The sequence below is a fragment of the Salvelinus sp. IW2-2015 genome, linkage group LG14, assembly GCF_002910315.2.
Source record: "Salvelinus sp. IW2-2015 linkage group LG14, ASM291031v2, whole genome shotgun sequence".
NCBI classification, from domain to species: domain Eukaryota; kingdom Metazoa; phylum Chordata; class Actinopteri; order Salmoniformes; family Salmonidae; genus Salvelinus; species Salvelinus sp. IW2-2015.
The window spans coordinates 30,258,246-30,278,352 of NC_036854.1; the positions used below are offsets into that span (position 1 = coordinate 30,258,246).

Consider the following 20,107-nt stretch of genomic DNA (forward strand, 5'->3'; position numbering starts at 1 on the left):
TTAATGTGGCTCATTTCACAGTGGTTTCAGAGTCCTGAGCTATGATGCTAATATTTGTGTATTCTCTTCACAGTTGTGTTCTGTGGGTGTTACTAAGTAGACTGATACCCAATTTCATTGATCCACAACCCATAGGTAAGGCTGCACCCTGCAGGTGATTTCCCGGGCCCGGTTCCATAACGGGGAAGAAGAGGGCTTAGCCCCCTCAGTTGAAACTTGTGCTCCTCGGTTTTATGTTCTTATATTTAATAAAAATTAAAAAAAAAAGCAAAAAAGTTCAAATGATTGAGTGACAGGTTGACGCAAAATCTGTATCTCCGCTGTGCTGTGTCAGCCCAATGGACAGAGGGCGCCACGATGTGTGTAGGGGGCTATGGAAAGCCACTGTGGCGGTTAGGTATGATTCCATTGGGTTTCCATAAAAAGCAGGAAAAAATGCTTCTCATCTGTGAGAAGTGAATAATGTGATATGCCTTCGCCTGTAATATTTTATTTTGATTCATAAGGGCGGTGTCAAGTTTACCGTTGAAGCTGCTTCACTCAACTCTGCATCAAACCCCACCACTACGAACTTTAATTAGCTTCTTAGCTTGCTGTAAAAAGCGTTGGTCTTATTAGGCTTGTCTATTTAGCTAGCTCGAACCAGCTAATCTGCCACTGCCACGATGGATATCAGAAATTGGCTTCTCCAAAGTACCCAAACAAAGCCTGGCTCCTGTCTCAGTGGTTGTTAAAAGTTGTGACAGCATTGTGAAGTTCCTCTCTGACACCAAATGCATGTGTTCGTACTACACAGAAGTAAAACTCGAGGCTACAGGACTGCTGAAGGCAGTGACAGACCCGGCTTTAAGTTTAAAGCCACCATGGCGCACAGAATCCTCAGTCTTCTCAACCCTCCAAACAAATTGCTCAAGGCAAAAGCAACAGTTCTTTACACTGGAGTCAAAGTTGTCCGTAGTGCATTTGAGTGCGCCGAGAAGACATTTGGGCGCAGTTCCGTGCCAATGGCACTGACGCACCACCAGTTCCAAGCAAATAACAAAGTTATGTATGTATAAATATCCAGCAATACGTGGTGGACAGTACAGTAGGCCAGGAGGACAGAGGAGAAGAGACTGAGTGTAAAAGACTGTTCTTGGATGCTGTCATTGGTGAAATGTCAGAATGATTCAGCGAATGCAACAGCCAACTGGTGGAGGCCCTGTGTGCCCTTGACCCAGAGAGCCATGACTTTCTAGATGTAAAAAAGGTTGGCGAAAGCACTACTGGATCAAAGCAAAACACATTTGGTGGAAGCTTGGAAGCTGAGTTTAATGTCGCTCGCCAGTTTTTGCAGACTGAAATCGCCCGCACCTGGTTCAATTAGGTCAAATGGACACCACTAGATATCCTGCAACGATTCTCTGGGCCTCTCTCCGCTATGCCGACCATGCTTACTGCACTGACACATGGATTGACTTTTGGTGCATCCACAGCTACATGCGAGAACAAATTTTCCACTTTGACAAACGTGTTCAGTCGGCACAGATGAAGCATGGGGATCTTACAAGAAGATTTCGGGGAGAATTGAATGATCGATTACTCAGGAAGTTCCACAGAGCATCAAGGAGGCTGCAACTCTTCTGAAAAAAAAAATCTAGTAGTTAAAAAAAATATTTGGTCATATCCAATTAAGATGTTGTCTCATCGCTGCAACTTGGGAGAGGCGAAGGTCAAGTCATGCGTCCTCTGAAACATGACCCACCAAACCGTGCTCCTTAACACCCACCCACACCAATGTGCCGGAGGAAACACCATTCAACTGATGACAAGGTCAGCCTGCAGGCACCCAGGCCACCACAAGGAGTCACTAGAGCACTATGAGCCAAACCCTCCCCTAACCCGGACAACACTGGGCCAATTGTGCACTGCCCTATGGGACTCCAGGTCAAGGCCAGTTGTGACACAGCCCGGGATCAAACCCAGGTCTGTATTTACGCCTCAAGCACTGTGATGCAGTGCCTTAGACTGCTGTGCCACTCGGGAGGCCATCTGGTTTGTTTTTATAAAAATCATGGGTGGTTTAGCCATTGGCGTCATTTCATCAAAAACCTAGGGTATGGAATGACGCCAATGGCTATATCACCCATGATTTTAGGCTGTAGGCTATGTTTTGGTTATTTGATCTCCATTCACCTTTTGTTTACTGCATTTGTTACTGTAAATGTAACTAGCCCAAATATAGATTTTTCCATGCCATTATTGATCTGTTATTGTGTTTACTAGGCCTACTTGGTATAGCTGTTTTGTTTTGTTCGCATTAATTTGTTCTCATTCGCAGTCGTGTCAGTATTCTAAGCCAAATTATTATCCAGTAATTTTGTTTGCATGCATTAATAACTAGGCTACTACTTTCAGCATTTAGTTTGCAATATTTTGGTAAGACAGCTGTGTGTACGGCTGCATTCACATAGGCTGTCAGTAATACTCTAGGTGAATTACCCTATCTATCTTGTAGCCTAAATTCATTACCAAAACGTACTTTAGTGTGTAGGGTACTATCCATTGTACTGATACAGCGCAGCGGAGTTAAGCTACAGATTTAGCGCCAGTGTCACTTCAAAAGCACTCAATCAATGGTGTAGAAGTCGCTGCATTTTAACTTTATGTTTATTGTGGTATATAAGCAGAAATAATTCCAATGCAAAACCCCCCCAAAATTGTGCCACCTCTGGCCCCTCACCGATTTCCTTAGTCACTTTATCCTGGCACCGCACAATAAGAGCTACAATGCTAATATTTGTGTAAACTTCACAGTTGTTTTCTGTGGGTGTCATTTTCAGTGAAAAATGTATGTGCAATACACATAGTAGGTTGACTGGTAAGCTTCATGTGGTTAATTTTACAATGGTTTCAGAGTCCAGCAATAAGAGCTATGACACTAATATTTGTGTTAACGCTTTACAGTTGTGTTTTGTGAGTGTCACTGAATAGACTGATTCACAATTCATAGGTAAGTCTGTACAGTGAAATATAATTATGCTCCCAATGCAATTCTGAAATGTCATACGTTCACAGTGCAATATCAAGTTTTTTTAATCAGGGACTTTTATTTTGAATGCGGTTCGCATTCAAAATAATGCCCGCATGCCAGCATTCTCCAAAACTTTTCCCGTTTCTCATTTCATCCACTGCTCCCTTTATAACTATGTGGGGAATTAGCTCAAATGGTAGAGCGCTCGCTTAGCATGCGAGAAGTAGCGGGATCGATGCCCGCATTCTCCAAAACTTTTTCCGTCCCAGCGCGTGGCCATGTATAAGTTAATGTGAGTACACATTTAAATTACTTTATGGCATTATTTCGCGCAGGCATGGCCAGCCACGCGCTATAGCGGTAGCCTGATATAGTAAAGATTGACTTTCCTTAACATTCCACTAGTGTGACTAGTTTCACATAGGTGCCAGTGCCGAGAAAGAACTGTAGCAACATTGTAGCTACAGTCAAAACAGCACTCGAGATAGCCTGCTGTATTCATTTTATCCACTGCTCCCTGTTTAGCTATGTGGGGAATTAGCTCAAATGGTAGAGCGCTCGCTTAGCATGCGAGAAGTAGCGGGATCGATGCCCGCATTCTCCAAAACTTTTTCCGTCCCAGCGCGTGGCCATGTATAAGTTAATGTGAGTACACATTTAAATTACTTTATGGCATTATTTCGCGCAGGCATGGCCAGCCACGCGCTATAGCGGTAGCCTGATATAGTAAAGATTAACTTTCCTTAACTTTTCCTATTCATCTCGATGGTAAGTCTTATCGCTATGGGTGTAATATATTCGACAAACCAATTGGGATCTGGCTAAAAATACCGGAATCAGTTATAGAACCCATTGCCCTTTATGGTTGTGAGGTCTGGGGTCCGCTCACCAACCAAGAATTCACAAAATGGGACAAACACCAAATTGAGACTGCATGCAGAATTATGCAAAAATATCCTCCGTGTACAACGTAAAACACCAAATAATGCATGCAGAGCAGAATTAGGGCGATACCCGCTAATAATCAAAATCCAGAAAATAGCCTTTAAATTCTACAACCACCTAAAAGGAAGCGATTCCCAAACCTTCCACAACAAAGCAATCACCTACACAAAGAGATGAACCTGGAGAAGAGTCCCCTAAGCAAGCTGGTCCTGGGGCTCTGTTCACAAACACAAACAGACCCCACAGAACCAAAGGACAGCAACAAAATTTTACCCAACCAAGTCATGAGAAAACAAAAAGATAATTACTTGACACATTGGAAAGAATAAAAATAAAAAACTGAGCAAACTATAATGCTATTTGGCCCGAAACAGAGAGTACACAGTGGCATAGTACCTGACCACTGTAATTGACCCAAATGTAAGGAAATCTTTGACTATGTACAGAGCATAGCCTTGCTATTGAGAAAGGCCACCATAGACTATGTGCACACTGCCCACAAAATGAGGTGGAAACTGAGCTGCACTTCCTGACCTCCTGCCAAATGTATGATCATATTAGAGACACATAGTGTGCCATCACAGCAGCAAGATTTGTAACCTGTTGCCACAAGAAAAAGATCAACAAGTGAAGAACAAACAGCATTGTAAATACAACCCATATTTATGTTTATTTATTTTCCCTTTTGTACTTTATTAATAAGGATCAGACCTTTTTTTTTTTTTAAATGTAGTCTAAAATGACATACCCAAATCTGAGCCTGTAGCTCAGGACCTGAAGCAAGGATATGCATATTCTTGATACCATTTGAAAGGAAACACTTTGAAGTTTGTGGAAATGTGAAATGAATGTAGGAGAATATAACACATTAGATCTGGTAAAAGATAATACAAAGAAAAAAACATGTGATTATCTTTTGTACCTTCATCTTTAAAATGCAAGAGAAAGGCCATAATGTATTATTTCAGCCCAGGTGCAATTTAGATTTTGTCCACTAAATGGCAGCAGTGTATGTGTCAAAGTTTTACACTGATCCAATGAACCATTGCATATCTGTTCAAAATGTTGTATCAAGACTGCCCAAATGTGCCTAATTGGTTTATTAATACATTTTCACGTTCGGAAGTGCACTCTCCTCAAACAATAGCATGGTATTCTTTTACTGCAATAGCTACAATGGACAGTGCAGTTAGATTAACAAGAATATAAGCTTTCTGCCCATATCAGATATGTCCTGGGATATTTGCTAATCACAATAGCCTACATTAGCTCAACTGTCCCGCGGGGGGTACACTGATCTCGTAGAGGTTTAAGTTTGTTATTACAGACCGATCTGGCATTTCAGCATCTGGGAACAACACAACTGCAATTGTTTTCTCTCATTTATGTCCAAGATAGCTAGCCACAAAGCTAACTAGCTAGCTAGCTAACTTTAGCTGCCTCTCTAGTCTAGATCCAGTTCGCCAGCAGAGCAGCACTCCCCAAAAAGACAGGGGTCACTTTTGCTTTTAGAACTTTCTAATCATCTCTTAAGTTGTTTAGCATGCGATCACACTAGCTACATATATTTAGCTAAAAAGACTGTTGATGAAATTGATTGCTTTCTTTGTAGCTAGCTATCTAGCTTGGTTGTAGGCTACAGTAGGCTAGTACAGTAACGTTACAGTAGCTAGCTAAGTTACACCTTTACTGATTGACAACAATGCAGCCTGAAAACTTCTGTCTAGCTAGTTGGGCTTAGAAATTGATAGATAAACATATGGAGAGATCACCAATTCATGCAGATGTGGTGGTGTCAATTGTTTAGCTATTTCCCTGCTTTAAAGAGTGAAAATACTCAAGCCTTTATCCATACCAGCAGGTGTCCCATGAAAAAGTTGTCTTCAATGGTACAACCAGGTAATTAAAGCTAAAATATTCTGTGCACTCTCACTAGATAGAAGTGTGTGCTTCAGTGGCAGATTTTCTTTTAAAAAATAGACAAAGATAGTATCAGCAATTCTAAGTCAGATGAGACACATCTGGTGTCATTCATTTACAGATGATACTTAGATTGAGAATGATTTCCATATATTATATTGAGCATGGTGTGCTATTGTTTTTAAACACACAGCAAACAAAAAGCTGCCACCATTGTGGGTGCCGTATATATCTTTATAAGTTATGCATACTTCATGTTAATATTTCATTATCCATTATCCTAGGTCCTCCATTCCCGAACGAGAAGCCGCTTGACCCTAGCAGGAAAGACCAGAGATCTGACTTCGAATTGAGTAAAATTAAGATCACTCAAGTTGATATTTAGATTTGGAGTCACTGACAAGAATTGGAACATGAACAGGCTTAGTCTACACTCAGGTGGAACAACAGATACGTAATGCATTTGTCAACAACGGTTGTGCCAATTAATGTATATCACAAGGGTTGAGAGGTGTGTACACTTGCAATGTAACCTACATCTGTTGTTAAACTCATTTTTAAAAATGTATGTTTTTTTACCCCCAATTTCATGGTATCCAATTGGTAGTTACAGTCTTGTCTCATCGCTGCAACTCCCGTACTCGGGAGAGACAAAGGTCAAGAACCATGCGTCCTCTGAAAAAACGACCCAACCAAGCCGCACTGCTTCTTGACACAATGCCCGCTTAACCCAGAAACACCAATGTGTTGGAGGAAACACCGTACACCTGGCGACCGTGTCAGCGCCAGGCCCACCACTGGAGTCGCTAGAGCAAGGACATCCCTGCCGGCCAAACACTCCCCTAACCCGGAAGATGCTGGGCCAATTGTGCACCGCTCCATGTGTCTCCCGGTCTGCTGCGACAGAGCCTGGACTCGAACCAGGATCTCTAATGACCACTGTGCCACTCGGGAGGCCCCATCTGTTGTTAAAGTCGAGTGATGAATAAGTCCTAGAGGTTTTGTAAATTCACATGATTAACCCTATGTCAATCCAGATCTGAATGTTTTATATCCTTTCTACTGTACACTAGTAGTTGATGCCAAAGCTAATCTTTCAATGTCCTACTACAAGGACTCGGTCAGCTTGACAAGCTTTTGTGTCATATGAACACACACACACACACACACACCATGGGTTGCCATGGCGAGTACACTGAGCAGTCAGGAAAAGCTCATATTGTGCATTAAGTGACTGAATGCAACAAAAAAGAAACAGCACAGTGACATGATCACACAGTTCACTCTCCGCCTCTCAATTACACGCTCACTCACTCACATAGTTTAGCTTTATGATTATTCTCATTTAAGGTAATTGGGCCTCTATTTCAGGAGAGGGATGACATGCATGACCTGGCTCTCCTCTGCTGAGACCGATCCGGGCCCAGCAGCGCAGGCCCAGCTCTAACAGTGGTCCTCCCTACAGGTTGTCCTGTTCCCCTCCCCTTTGGCACCAGCTCCTGACACAACAAAAGAGGATTGCTCTGAAGAGTTCCTGCTGGATACAGGTAATTCAAATGAAATCACACACATAATTATGTGTGCAGGCACTAACTCATTCTAACACACACACACTTGATTTAGGTTAGTGTATAGTAAAGGCTTTGTCATTAAAAATAATATTGTGCCTCTCTTTCAGATCTGCCAAGCCCACCTCTGCCACTGCCCTTGAAAGCTTCTCCACTGGGCCCATCAAGAGATGTTGCCTTTTCATCATGGACCACGGCCCATGGACAGAGCCCATTAGAACTGCCAGTGATGTCCTACTGGTCAAGCACCACAGGGAGGAAGAGACCCTGAAGTGGGTGGATCTGCTGTGCTCTTAACACCAGCCCAGAGAATCTCTAGAGACGCACAGCTGTGACATTATGTTATTGCAGAGAGTAACGTAATGCCACATCCCCTTCCACCTGCACTTCCACAGCAGAAAACCTCACCAATTCAAGTATACCATTTGAGGATTTTGCTGCGGCTGCCTTCTTTCAATGGGAGCTGGAGGCCTCGATGCAGAGGAAGGAGTGAGGAATGGGCGAACTGAGAAAATAAAAAATCCTTAGAGCAGCATCCCTCCGGCCGTCGGTACAGGTTGTACAGCCACCTGTACACATCTGTACAGCCACCTGTACACATCTGTGCAGCCACCAGCCGCTGAAACAAGGCCCCAACAGCCCTCACACACATACCGGCTTGCCTTGAGTGGCAGGAAAATATCTACTGCCTTTTATGTGACTGAAAGGTGGAGATGGATGGTGAAGAAGGGGGAATGACTCTACAGACACACACACACACAGAAATAAATAGGAGCTGAAAATCTATTTCCATTAATGGAAGTGGTTTGGACTCGTTTGATTTGTATTTATTTCACAGGTACTGTCCATTCTTTTACATTACTGTACATACATTGCTGGATATCACTGTATATATTATTGTCCATTACTATTTTGTGTAAATGTTGCACAAAGGCCAACCATTTATTCTAATCGCGGTGAATATGTCTTGTATCATAAACTAATTGCTATAGTTAGTGTGTGAATACGTTTGTTGTATGAAGAGTTGTCCTCCAACACTATCATAACTATGGCTTTGATTTCATTCAAGTAAACCTCAGAGTAATCTTCTCTATGAGCTGCTTTAGAGTTGTCTTTATGAGTAAGATACATGCCTTTCCATTGTGCTCTAACACTCATAAATATTCCTTTGATTTCATTCTATTAAACCTCAACGTAAAGCAATCTTCTCTTGTTTTTTTTATATTGTCTTTATTTGCATTAAAGGGAAAGGAAAGGGAGTTACCTAGTCAATTGTACAACTGAATGCATTCGACAGAAATGGCAAATGCAAAGTCCTTCAAATACAAAATGTCCTCCAGCGATATCCCAACTATAAACAGAGTAAAGTACACGCACTAAAGCGTAAAAAATAGATTTTTAACAAAACAGTGTTTTTTAGATAACTTGTTAGGCATTCAAGGTGTTGGTCTGATGGGAATCTGACGTCATCTTGCTTGAAAAACGGTAAAACTAGTTAATCGCAGTGGGTCCCTTTAATCGCAGTGGGTCCCTTCCTCTCCTGTAAAATGAGTTTATCACAGTGGTTCCCCTCCTCTCCTGTAAAACGAGTTAATCACAGTGGGTCCCTTCCTCTCCTGTAAAACTAGTTAATAACAGTGGGTCCCTTCCTCTCCTGTAAAACTAGTTAATAACAGTGGGTCCCCTCCTCTCCTGTAAAACTAGTTAATAACAGTGGGTCCCTTCCTCTCCTGTAGAACTAGTTCATCACAGTGGGTCCCTTCCTCTCCTGTGCTTATTTCATGCTCTCCAGTTGGTGGGCAAAGGTGGGTTTGTGTGTGTGTGTGTGTGTGTGTGTGTGTTGTGTGTGTTGTGTGTGTGTGTGTGTGTGTGTGTGTTGTGTGTGTGTGTGTGTGTGTGTGTGTGTGTGTGTGTGTGTGTGTGTTGTGTGTGTGTGTGTGTGTTGGTGTGTGTGTGTGTGTGAAAGGAAAGTCTATGTTCATGTGTTAATAGTGAATGGTCTATGTCCGTCCTCCACACAGGGTCTGTTTGCGGTCTGCCAACCTGTTGGGAATTGTATGACCCTAGCATTATTGCAGCAGACAAATTGCTATATACCCACTCAACAAGTAGTACCTCAAACTTATAATAAAATAGCAGGACAGACTTCCTATAATATGGAGAGCTGCTGATAAAACTCACTGGTCTCAGTACTCAACTTTAATATGGTTATTGTGCAATAATGTTAGTATGAAAGGAACCTTTGATGCTTAGACCTAATCCAAATCAATTGTCTTAACCCAAACCGTTATCAATTATATTTAGTAATGTAATTCTACATTTGAATGTAGATTTTGTTTAAGATAACTCTTTTATCCTATAACCTACATTTCAGTCAAAATATGCCTGTCAAGCCCTCGTTCATACATTGACTTCTCTCTCATTTCACCAATACATTTCCATTATGTAGTAAGGCATTCCAACATGTAGTAAGTCAGAATCGAATGACTTATAATATAAATTCACTTCAGACTTCGAGTCATACAGATGCCATCACAATTAGTAGTTCTTAATTAATTACACTTTCAGGAACCATCCAAATGGTTAGCGTTTGAACAGCCCTTGTTTGTGGTTAATGAATATGTAATCATAGCAGCATTTTCAGAGCCTCTTGTCTTCATTAAAAATAAACAAGCAGACGTGCTTCAGAGCGTCATGAAATGTTGATGAGAAATTATAATTTACAGCAAAAAAAGAGAGTGAGAAAAAAAAAAAATTATGTAAAAGTGACTGTAGTTATATTTATTTCATGGTGTCTGTCAACCAAGGGTTCCAATGGACCTAATGCCAAAAAACGAACAACTGCAGTTGAAGCCAAAATGGCAAACTGGTACACCATGTATAGCACTGGGCACCAGCATTTAGCTCAGTGTTTCAGTTATATACCGTAGGTTAAATATTTACATATTCTCTAGCCTGACTTAAGATTTTTAATTGTACTATACATGCTATTACAACTTTTTGGGGTTATTGAAGGTTATTGAACTAATATACCAATGCCTGGCAGATGTGTGTGTTGATGGGTGTGAGGGAGCAGGCTTCTAACCCCACCTAATGGGAGATAATACTGCTGCCTCTTACTGAACGCATTAGATAAGACCATTAAATAACAAGACAGTAACAATGAAAACAACATTTCTGTTAGCTAAACCTTTCAGATTGCATCATCTTTTCAATTTCGTAATATTTTTTACTATTTAGAAAACTTGCTTTGAAATATCATCCAGACAAGAACCCAGAGAACCCGAACGCCACAGATAAATTCAAGGAGCTCAACAATGCCCACTCCGTGCTGTCAGATGCCTCCAAGAGGAACATCTACGACAGCTATGGCTCCCTCGGTCTGTACGTGGCACAGCAGTTTGGAGAGGAGAACGTCAATGATGACTTCATAAAACTTATTAATACTACAGAACAGATGGTACCCCTCGTTGTACTCAGTTCATATCAAGAGTGTGTGTGTGTGTGTGTTGTGTGTGTGTGTGTGTGTGTGTGTGTGTGTGGTGTGTGTGTTGTGTGGTGTGTGTGTGTGTGTGGTGTGTGTTGTGTGTGTGGGTGTGTTGTGTTGTGTTGTTGTGTGTGTGTCCCACACACAAGCGTGGGTGTACTTGGAAGCTTGTCACAAGCTGAGGGCATGAAACACTGGGTTCTAGCTGAGGGCATGAAACACTGGGTTCTAGCTGAGGGCATGAAACACTGGGTTCTAGCTGAGGACTGCCCACAGACAGACAGCACAAGTCAGGCTAAGGAGGAAGCCATCACTATTCCCATAAACTCTGGAATAATACACACATGGTGTGTCTAAACAGATAAAAAAGCAGCTGAGCTTCATAAAGTGACAGCTTCCTCCTGAGTTATGGACCCTCGCGGTGCAATGCTATAATACATCATGGTACATTCCAGTAAGGCAGTGCTAAAGCCATAAACCTGGACGTAAATGCAACGCAGGTTGCTGCATGTGTGCACGCATGTGTGCCATTGCTTACACAAATCCAGTTTGAATCTGCTTGCTAACACGGGTTATATAGGGAGTGGACACACTCCACTCCGGGCTGTTGCGGGGAGATTTCGCTGCAGTGGAATTTCACAGGCATCCAGGCAGTGGCTCAGGGTATTGAAACACCTGTTGTATGTGAAGTGAATCAAGGTAAAAATGTTGTCATTCATAACCGCCACTCCAATGCTAATGTTTCACAGAGTAAACACAAAGAGCAGGAAGGAAGACTTGCATGTAGGCCGAGCAGTGAGCATGCAGCACAAACTGTCTGTGGTGTTGACGTGTACAGCCTCATTCTCACATCCCATTGTACTCAACACAGTAGCACATAAACAACGCTAACGTGAGAGAGGGGCCCCGAGAGAGAGAGAATTGTATGGTTGGTTTAGATCCTTCCTGTTTCCTACTGTAAATAAGGTCCTGAACTGAAGTCCTAAACTCCTCCAGGGAGAGTAAATACTCCTGTTAATTGAGTCATGTAAAGAAAACTCCAGACATTTGATAAGGGAAAGTGCTACTCCTAAAGAGGGTACACCATTCAGGGAACAGTCAGACTATTCTCATGAAGGTTGTGTCAGTTTGGTATGTTGGGGGTTAAAGCCGTGTGGTTGTGAAAGAGCAGCAGCAAGGCTCTGAACAGCTCCTTCAGAATTCTTACCACATCCTGAAACTACGTCAATCCAGCCACACATGCCACCATCTCAAAACCGTATCACTTCAGTTAACATCAACGGGCCAACGCAACAAAAAAGTGCACTCTTTTACACCCCCCCCCCAAACACGCCCACAGCCAACAACTCTTGATGGGATCCCCTCTGTCTGCAGAAAAACTAGTGGTATCTTGTCCTGTTGTGTACCTCGCTGGATCATATTTGCCAATTCTCCTTTTTCCTGACATAAATCAGCATGTGACTTACTGCTCCAACACAGTGTTTCTGTCAACAGATTTGTATATCTAGGTTACACACATTAGAAATATCAATTGGCTCTGTGGCCTGGCCTTATCAGTGAAGAGGTGTGTATTTCAGTGATCGATCAATGCTCCAGACACAGTGGCACATGGTACTGGCAGCTGCATTGTTCCCTGTAATGGCCTGGCTCTCTCGATGTAAACGCCAACTCAGGAGTCAAATGAGGTAATCTTGCCTGTGTGTAATGTAGACCACATGATTAAAGGACCGTGTTCTACTCCTTGTCCTGTACAACAGGACTTGTCATAGTGTCCGACGTCAAACTAATGTCTACTTGACTCCTAGGGTGGACATGCCCACTCTGCTTCCAATCTACTTGGACATTATCCTGATGTCAGCGCTAAGTAAAACACCTTGAAGCCACAGAATATACTTTAGCCTTCTCTTTTTACACCTCAACGTACACATGCATAGGCCCCTAGAAGGTGTTTCTCCTTTAAATGTAATATCATTGCATGGATCTCGTCTACAGAGGATACGATATTGCTGCAAACTAAAAGCCCTATGGACACAAACAAGACCTTCTCTTCCCATGCTGTGGCCATGGGAGCCGCGCCGCCTCTTCTAGAGCATATTTCACACCCATACTCCAAGAAAACTTTAGTTTTTGTGCTTGAACCCTACACTTTCCCCGTCTGTTTACAAGAGGAAATGTGAGTGAGTGAGATCTGAGTTTGACAGAGAGCTAAAACCAACTGGGCACATGTTGAACCGGCTCCCTCAGTAACGCTAGCTCTAGCCCGTCCTATGTCCCTGCTTCCACAAACACCAGGACCAAGTACACTGGTACCAGAACCACACAGAAAAAACACTGCAGTGACCACAGAGGAAAAGACTCAAACTTATGGCCAAACAGTGGGAGAAAAACACAAATGTTTATAGGGACAGTAGTCGCACCATGGCAAGCGATGGTGTGTGTTCTGAAAAAGCAAACATCTCCCTTCCCTCCCCTACTGGGACGAGTCTTCCCTCCCCTACTGGGACGAGTCTTCCCTCCCCTACTGGGACGAGTCTTCCCTCCCCTACTGGGACGAGTCTTCCCTCCCCTACTGGGACGAGTCTTCCCTCCCCTACTGGGACGAGTCTTCCCTCCCCTACTGGGACGAGTCTTCCCTCCCCTACTGGGACGAGTCTTCCCTCCCCTACTGGGACGAGTCTTCCCTCTGTAGTGCTGATCTCTTCACATGAAACCTAAATCTGATGCAAATCATCATTTCAAGTAACCCCACTTAACACTACAATGAGCCTGTAGCTCGTTGTAAGAGCCCAACAGCACACAGCCACCCATTACAAATGAACTGTGGCCCACTCCAGAGAAACAAGGGGCAAACACGACCCAGGAGCACAATGGACCCTACAGTGCATTTGTACACAGGGCCATCTGATCTAGCGCCCTGCTGACTATGGTCTTCTCACAGGGGGCATAGAACTAGAATGAGCAGAAGGGACATCCCCCATTCAAAGCAACGTTACATGGTGTAACATGGCAGCCATTTGGAATATTCAACTAACTAATGATCGCATCAGAAAATTGAGCGGGACTTTATCCGTTCTAGTAACAAATTCTATGCTAGGGGGTCGGGACTCCGGTGGTCCTTCAGTGGGGAGGGCCTGTGAAGCACGGTCCATCAGAGACCAGTGCACTAGAATGTGAGCCCACACAACCGGACCCGCTACTATCCCACAATGCACCCTAACACACACCACTTCTACAAGGATGATGGAACACAAAGGGCCCGGAGTGATGGATGGATGTAGCTTGTCTGGTTGATCTATCCCTGCGCACATTCCACAACACCTGACAGAAAATAATTTATCCTGAGAGCCAGAGAAAGGTGGGCTCAGAGAGGGGCTGTATATCTGTCAATGAGTGTGATTTGAAAGCAGACACACGTGGGTGGTTATGTGAAGCAGTGGACTTGACAAAAGACTAATGGATCGCCAACCGAAGACGGATGGGACCCGAACACAAAACACACGTCTCACTGCCTGGTTAATGTGTTACAATGCCATGGGAGTTAAATTGGGGGAGGGGGCTGACTTGAACAAAAGTGCAATGTATAACTATTCTGTAGGATGACTATGAACTACTAAACATGATACAAGTTGGCATCATCATCATCATCATTAGTTGATTACTTTAGTCATGTGTTATCAGTTCCAGGACTTACCAAATTGAAAATATATTAATATAATGTTATAATGACAAATATATTATTGGCTTCCTTGCACCAAACTTTGCATCAAAAGATACTGAAACTCATAGGCCTAAGCGACATTGCACAACTATGCCATTAATAGGCCTACTGTGCAATTGGAGGATAAGAACTAAAGGAATAGGTTATCCAATGCGGCTCAATATTTTAACGCGAGTCTGTTAACGTGTCTAGATTGGAACACACTACAAAGTAAACAGGCAACACATTCCTTGGCGCACACATTGTAACAACTGGTAGGAGACAGTTGTTGCAACGAACACTAAGCCTTGCGACAATAACAATACAGACAATGTTCACGATACTGTACAGTTATGTGTATGTGCAGAATTGGAACGTGACTGCATTAACTGATCAATGAGAACGGTTCATGTTGTACAGGTTCAGGGTGACATTGCAAATTGATACCACCTGCAGGATTCCCATACGACTCATGAATCTGAAAGAAGCGATTCAACAGCTGGTTATTAGGTAGTACATGACATTTGTCATCAACTTGATTATGTGGTGTCAATATGGCGTGCAGAAACCGTGTATTTGAAACCGAAACAGGTCAAATAATTAGGTAGTACCTGAGACAGCTGTCTTGGATCAGGAGCGCCGAAGAGAGACGAGCTGGAGCTGAAACTGATGGCTCCTCTCCGGCTGAGGACATGCTTAGGAACCGGCCTGTCTAGAGGCAAAACCGGCAGCTGATAACATACTTCCATTGAACAAAGTCAGAGCTGGATCCAGATCAAAATTCAAATTTAAAAAATGTAATAAACAGAAATGAATTGATAGAATGGAAAATGAAATGCAGGAAACGAATAGGGTTGATTGCAGAGCGGTATCCCTCCTTTGTGGGGGGATCAGTTGTAATGCTTCAGCAGTAAGGTAGGCTACTTGTTCTAGGCGACTTTAAACTTGACAAAATCGCCGTCATTGATACATTGTCTATGTTTCTCGTCTCATTTGGTCCCATTCTATTCGGATTATTTTCATGCTGCTCATTCGCTCCTTATTCCACACAGATTTGGGCCCTCAAAAGACGAGGCCTCTATATTTTCTGCATCTTTATAAAAACGCGTACTCATTTTTTGTCCAAAACTCCTCTCAGACGTGATCCATCGTGATACGTCTCAAAATCTAAACAAAAGGAACGAACGACCCCTCAAAACACGACAGCTACCGATATACAGCACTGGTGGATGAAGTGAAAGGAATCCTACGAGGTAAATATTGGAGAAGTTGCCTTTACAGTGGTTTGGTGGTATTCATTTAACGTGCCAGAAGAAACATTATCAATATGTATTCGGTCTTTTTTCACAATACAAGTATAAATAGTACCCGTAATTGACCACACTTCTGTCTCACTCAATGCAGCACTGTGTAATTTCAACAGAAAGTGGCTGGCTCAAGGGGAAACCCGACGTCAATCTCACTCAAATGTCGGCGTCCGGCAAACAATATTAAGTGCAACGAAAAAGCAAAAATGTGAATCAAGGTAAATGTATCTCCTTTAACTACCTAGCTAGCTATCTTCCTTTTTTTTTTAAACGTTAGTCTGCTCTCGAACACACCACCTGCCAGAGATGGAACCGTTCGAGCGACCGCATAACGCCCTTGTGCAATTTATCCAATTGCAGCATGGCTACTAATGTCACATCTATAGTGATTGGACAATGGCATAGACTTCGTTTGCAACAAGCTACGCTATTGGCTAGACGTCCAGGGCGATCCCCGATACTGATTTGAGCAGTCGTTCACGGACGGCGCGGATCTCCACAAGGGTATTCCAGCACAATGGGGTTTGCCCTAGAGCAGTCCACATCATTGCATGTGATTACCTTTCTTGCGTGAGTCATCCAGTTGTAGCGTACTTGAGAAGTGGGACTCCAGTTTTCAATGTGAGGCTATGGTGGAATTTAGTGGAATACACTTCCAGTATACAAAAGTAATGTTTTTTAATGATCTGTTTATAAAAGCTAAAGGGTGTCTGATAGCTCAGACTAATATAATACAAGTCAAGAAGAGGCTACTTACATCTGAAATGACTTGTATCGATCTTTACTGACCACCCTACCTTCATTGATAGCCTGGCTAGCTATGCACACTTTGGCACATGTAACCTTTATTTAACTAGTCAGGTCGATTAAGAACACATTCTTATTTACAATGACGGCCTACATCAGCCAAACCCGGACTACGCTGGGCCAATTGTGCGCCGCCCTATGGTAGCCCCAATCACATCCGGTTGTGATACAGCCTGCATTCGAATCAGCGTGTCTTTAGTTACGCCTCTAGCACTGACATAACATGGAATACAAGGAATGGAGTGGAATATTAGCTAAACAGACTGGCAACCACCCGCTGGGCACACACTGGTTGAATCGACATGGTTTCCACGCCATTTCAACTGACGCAGTAGGAAGGAGAACTTCCCACAGATGTATCTGCAAGAGAGAGAGAGAACAGAACTCATACTCCGCCTGTCCTGCATCAATGTCAGGCTGACCTATATCCATTACTAACACCTATTACCTGCAGACAGTGGCTATTGTCCAGTAGGTCTCTATTGTCATGTCGTGTGAGTAGTAGGCTAGACCTAAATAATACCTTCTTTCCATGAAGTCAAGGAACAAACCATTCCATTCCAGAATTCTCCCCTGAAAACACTGTTCTAAGAACCACCTCTACATACATTCTTACTCAACTTTTTTTCTGTCTTATGCAGGAGAACTGGTGGCTGAGGTGTACCATGGCAACAGTCAGGCTGAATGCCAGTTGAGGGGCATAATGAGTACCCCTCTGGCCTCTCCTCCACTACATCCCTCCCTCCCTCTCTTCTACGGCACTCTCAATGCAATTCCACACAATCACACTCCTTGGGAGGTTCTGCGTCTTTTCCAGGCAACTGAAGCAACAGTGTGCCACATCACTCCACCAGCCAGTCACTCACCCTCAGCGAAGACTAGGCACATGATAGTAGAACCCCATATCAACCTTAGCAAAGGACAAGCCAATCCAGACCCATTAAATTAGACTAGATATCGACTGGTGACGTTCTAACGGGTCAGAATGACTGGGCCTAGCTGTGGTGATTAATAAACTGCATTTTTCATACACATTTCAAAAAGTGTAGTTGAGGTTGGTGTTTATTTGATATTTTTTACTAAATGTTTTCAACAAACCACTTGATCACTCTAAAATTACATAAGTGTGTGCATGCATGTGTGTGTATGTGTACACACTCCCATGAGTGTGACTGTCTGTGGGAAAGGGTAGGAAAACATTTGTTAATTAATTCCTCCAACAGTTCCTTTATAGCACACACATATTGGTCCCTAGGCAGATATGCTCAGCTGCATCAGGCACCCGGCAAGCCCAGGGGGCGCGGAGTATAGAGCATGGAGTACAGGGACAGGTTAGCTGCATACCTGCTGATTCTCCAAGCAGCTACAAGTATCTTGTTGCAATTCCCCCACACCTCCCACCCCCTCCTTTGTCTGTGACAGCCTTTAGGGAACCAGAGGAGTCGCTAGCGCTAATTGATGATACAGATAAGAGCGACTGACTATTGGCAAAAAGTGGCATTCCTTATATAACATGTTCAGATGTAATAAGCCCACACGTTTAATTTGTCTAGACTTGAACAATAAACATGACTGTTTTTTATCAGGAAATGAACCGTCAATAAAATTTGAATCCAATCCTTCATGCCAATCTGTGGTTTTCTATGGACTTTCAACACCATAAACAATAAATTACAACTGTGATATACCACTCCTTGAAAGAATAACTGTCTGATAACTTTACCCGATCTAAATTATTAGATATCAAATCAAATTGCATTGGTCACATACACATAATTAGGTGATGATATTGCGGATGTAGCGAAATGCTTGTAAAACAATAAGCGTTCTGGGCTAATAATGTAAAAAATAACACACAAAAAAACAAAATACTGCAAAGTTACTTAGTAAACTAGAACCAGAGCTGCCATGTCTGTCAGCGCCATCTTGCCTTTTACTATTGCTATCATTAGTCTTTATATACACTGAGCTGAGGTGAAAACTATTTATATTGTTACGGTAAACTTTGAGTCCACCTGCAAACCCTTTATGGAGTTACGTGTTTACCTCTGGTCATGTTCATCTGTAAAATCTGCATGTATGTATTGCCATCTTGTGGAAGAAGAGTATTCATGCAGGGGGGGGGGAAAGTATCTTACCTTTCTTCTATATTCCAGTAGGTGGTGCTCTTGTGTCACTGAATACAGAGGTCTTGTGAAAACCATGGTGGAACCCTATCGAGCCTACTGAACAGATAGTATACTAAAAAGCACAACATTACGTTAAATATTTTACCTTATCTTTCACCATCCTCTCAGACAGTCATCAACCGGTTGACACCATTACTATTCCACCCAAGCACGTCAGTATCCTGCAGTATAGTAGACCTACATCCGAGTCCCCTTTAAACCCCAACCCAACATCCAGGTAACAATGTTAGGGCCACTGGCGGCGAGGCCTGCTGAAATGTGAGCTCATGACTATCTGCCTGTATGTTTTATTCATCTCATCTGCTGATCTAGTCCTCCACAGAGCAGACACCTGACTCCACTGACCTGTCTGTCTCTCACAGGGACGACTGAAGCACTGGAGCTGACGGCCTGGACAGAGGAACAGGTAGGAGGAGAGGAACGGGAAAGTCAGAGACAGAGATAGGAATAACTGTGGACAAATGCAGAGGATGTGTTTGGCAAAAATGTATCTTAAGTCTTTTGAGTTCTGTTGTTTGGTTTTTGAGGTCTTAGTCCATGTTTCAACAGTAAGGCGACAGGTTCTCTCATTTTGGTGTTCTCTGATGAATTTGGACAATGTATTTAGTGACTCTTGGAACAAATAGAGTGTTGAAGATAAAACATAGTGAGGGAGAGTTTGGGAAACAATTGAACTGTAGGTTCCCTGTGGGAATTTTTTTAAATTAATATTTACAACAGTTCTATCAATAATGAATAGAGATGCTGTGTGAACAGTATACAATTACTGGCAGATCAGGGGATCAGCTGAACAACCGCACAGTCAACATCAGGTATCATATGAAAATCATTGTGGTTGATGTGTTGTGCAGGTAATGGTGAGAAAAGATGTCAGAGCAAAGGCAACGTTCCCTGTCCACCTCAGGAGAGGCCCTCTATCTGGTCCTGGGCCTCGACAAGACCTGTACACCAGATGACATCAAGAAGTCCTACAGGTACACACACACACAAAAAAAACATCACACACACACAAAATCCTTGCTCCTTGTGTGTTTGTGCATGTGCAACCCATTTAAAGATTTAGTTGTTGCCTTGAAGCGAGGACCCACCATTTGGAGTCATTGGCTTTGTAGAGTAACATATAACCTGATGCCTCAATGGAGAAACTGGACTGCATATTACATCACTGACAACA

At 42.9% G+C, this 20,107-nt stretch overlaps 2 long non-coding RNA genes across 6 annotated transcripts; both read left to right on the top strand.

Moving 5' to 3' along the window:
• Positions 1–3,115: 3,115 nt before the first annotated feature.
• Positions 3,116–8,767, top strand: LOC111972556 (uncharacterized). 3 transcript variants are annotated; one of them, XR_011480898.1, is made up of 4 exons: positions 3,116–3,658; positions 5,820–5,857; positions 6,163–7,425; positions 7,557–8,767. It is a non-coding gene; the product is annotated as an uncharacterized lncRNA (long non-coding RNA). The 3 variants fall into 3 exon arrangements; XR_002878477.2 differs by having other exon boundaries at positions 7,250–7,425; positions 7,557–8,743; XR_002878476.2 differs by lacking the exon at positions 5,820–5,857 and having other exon boundaries at positions 7,250–7,425; positions 7,557–8,740.
• A 6,153-nt stretch (positions 8,768–14,920) lies between these two features.
• LOC111973600 (uncharacterized) lies at positions 14,921–19,901 on the top strand. Of its 3 annotated transcripts, XR_011480899.1 has the most exons (5): positions 14,922–15,545; positions 15,769–15,883; positions 16,035–16,155; positions 17,386–19,339; positions 19,785–19,901. It is a non-coding gene; the product is annotated as an uncharacterized lncRNA (long non-coding RNA). The 3 variants fall into 3 exon arrangements; XR_002878594.2 differs by having other exon boundaries at positions 14,921–15,883; positions 16,054–16,155; XR_002878592.2 differs by having other exon boundaries at positions 14,922–15,883.
• The last annotated feature ends 206 nt before the right edge of the window (positions 19,902–20,107 follow it).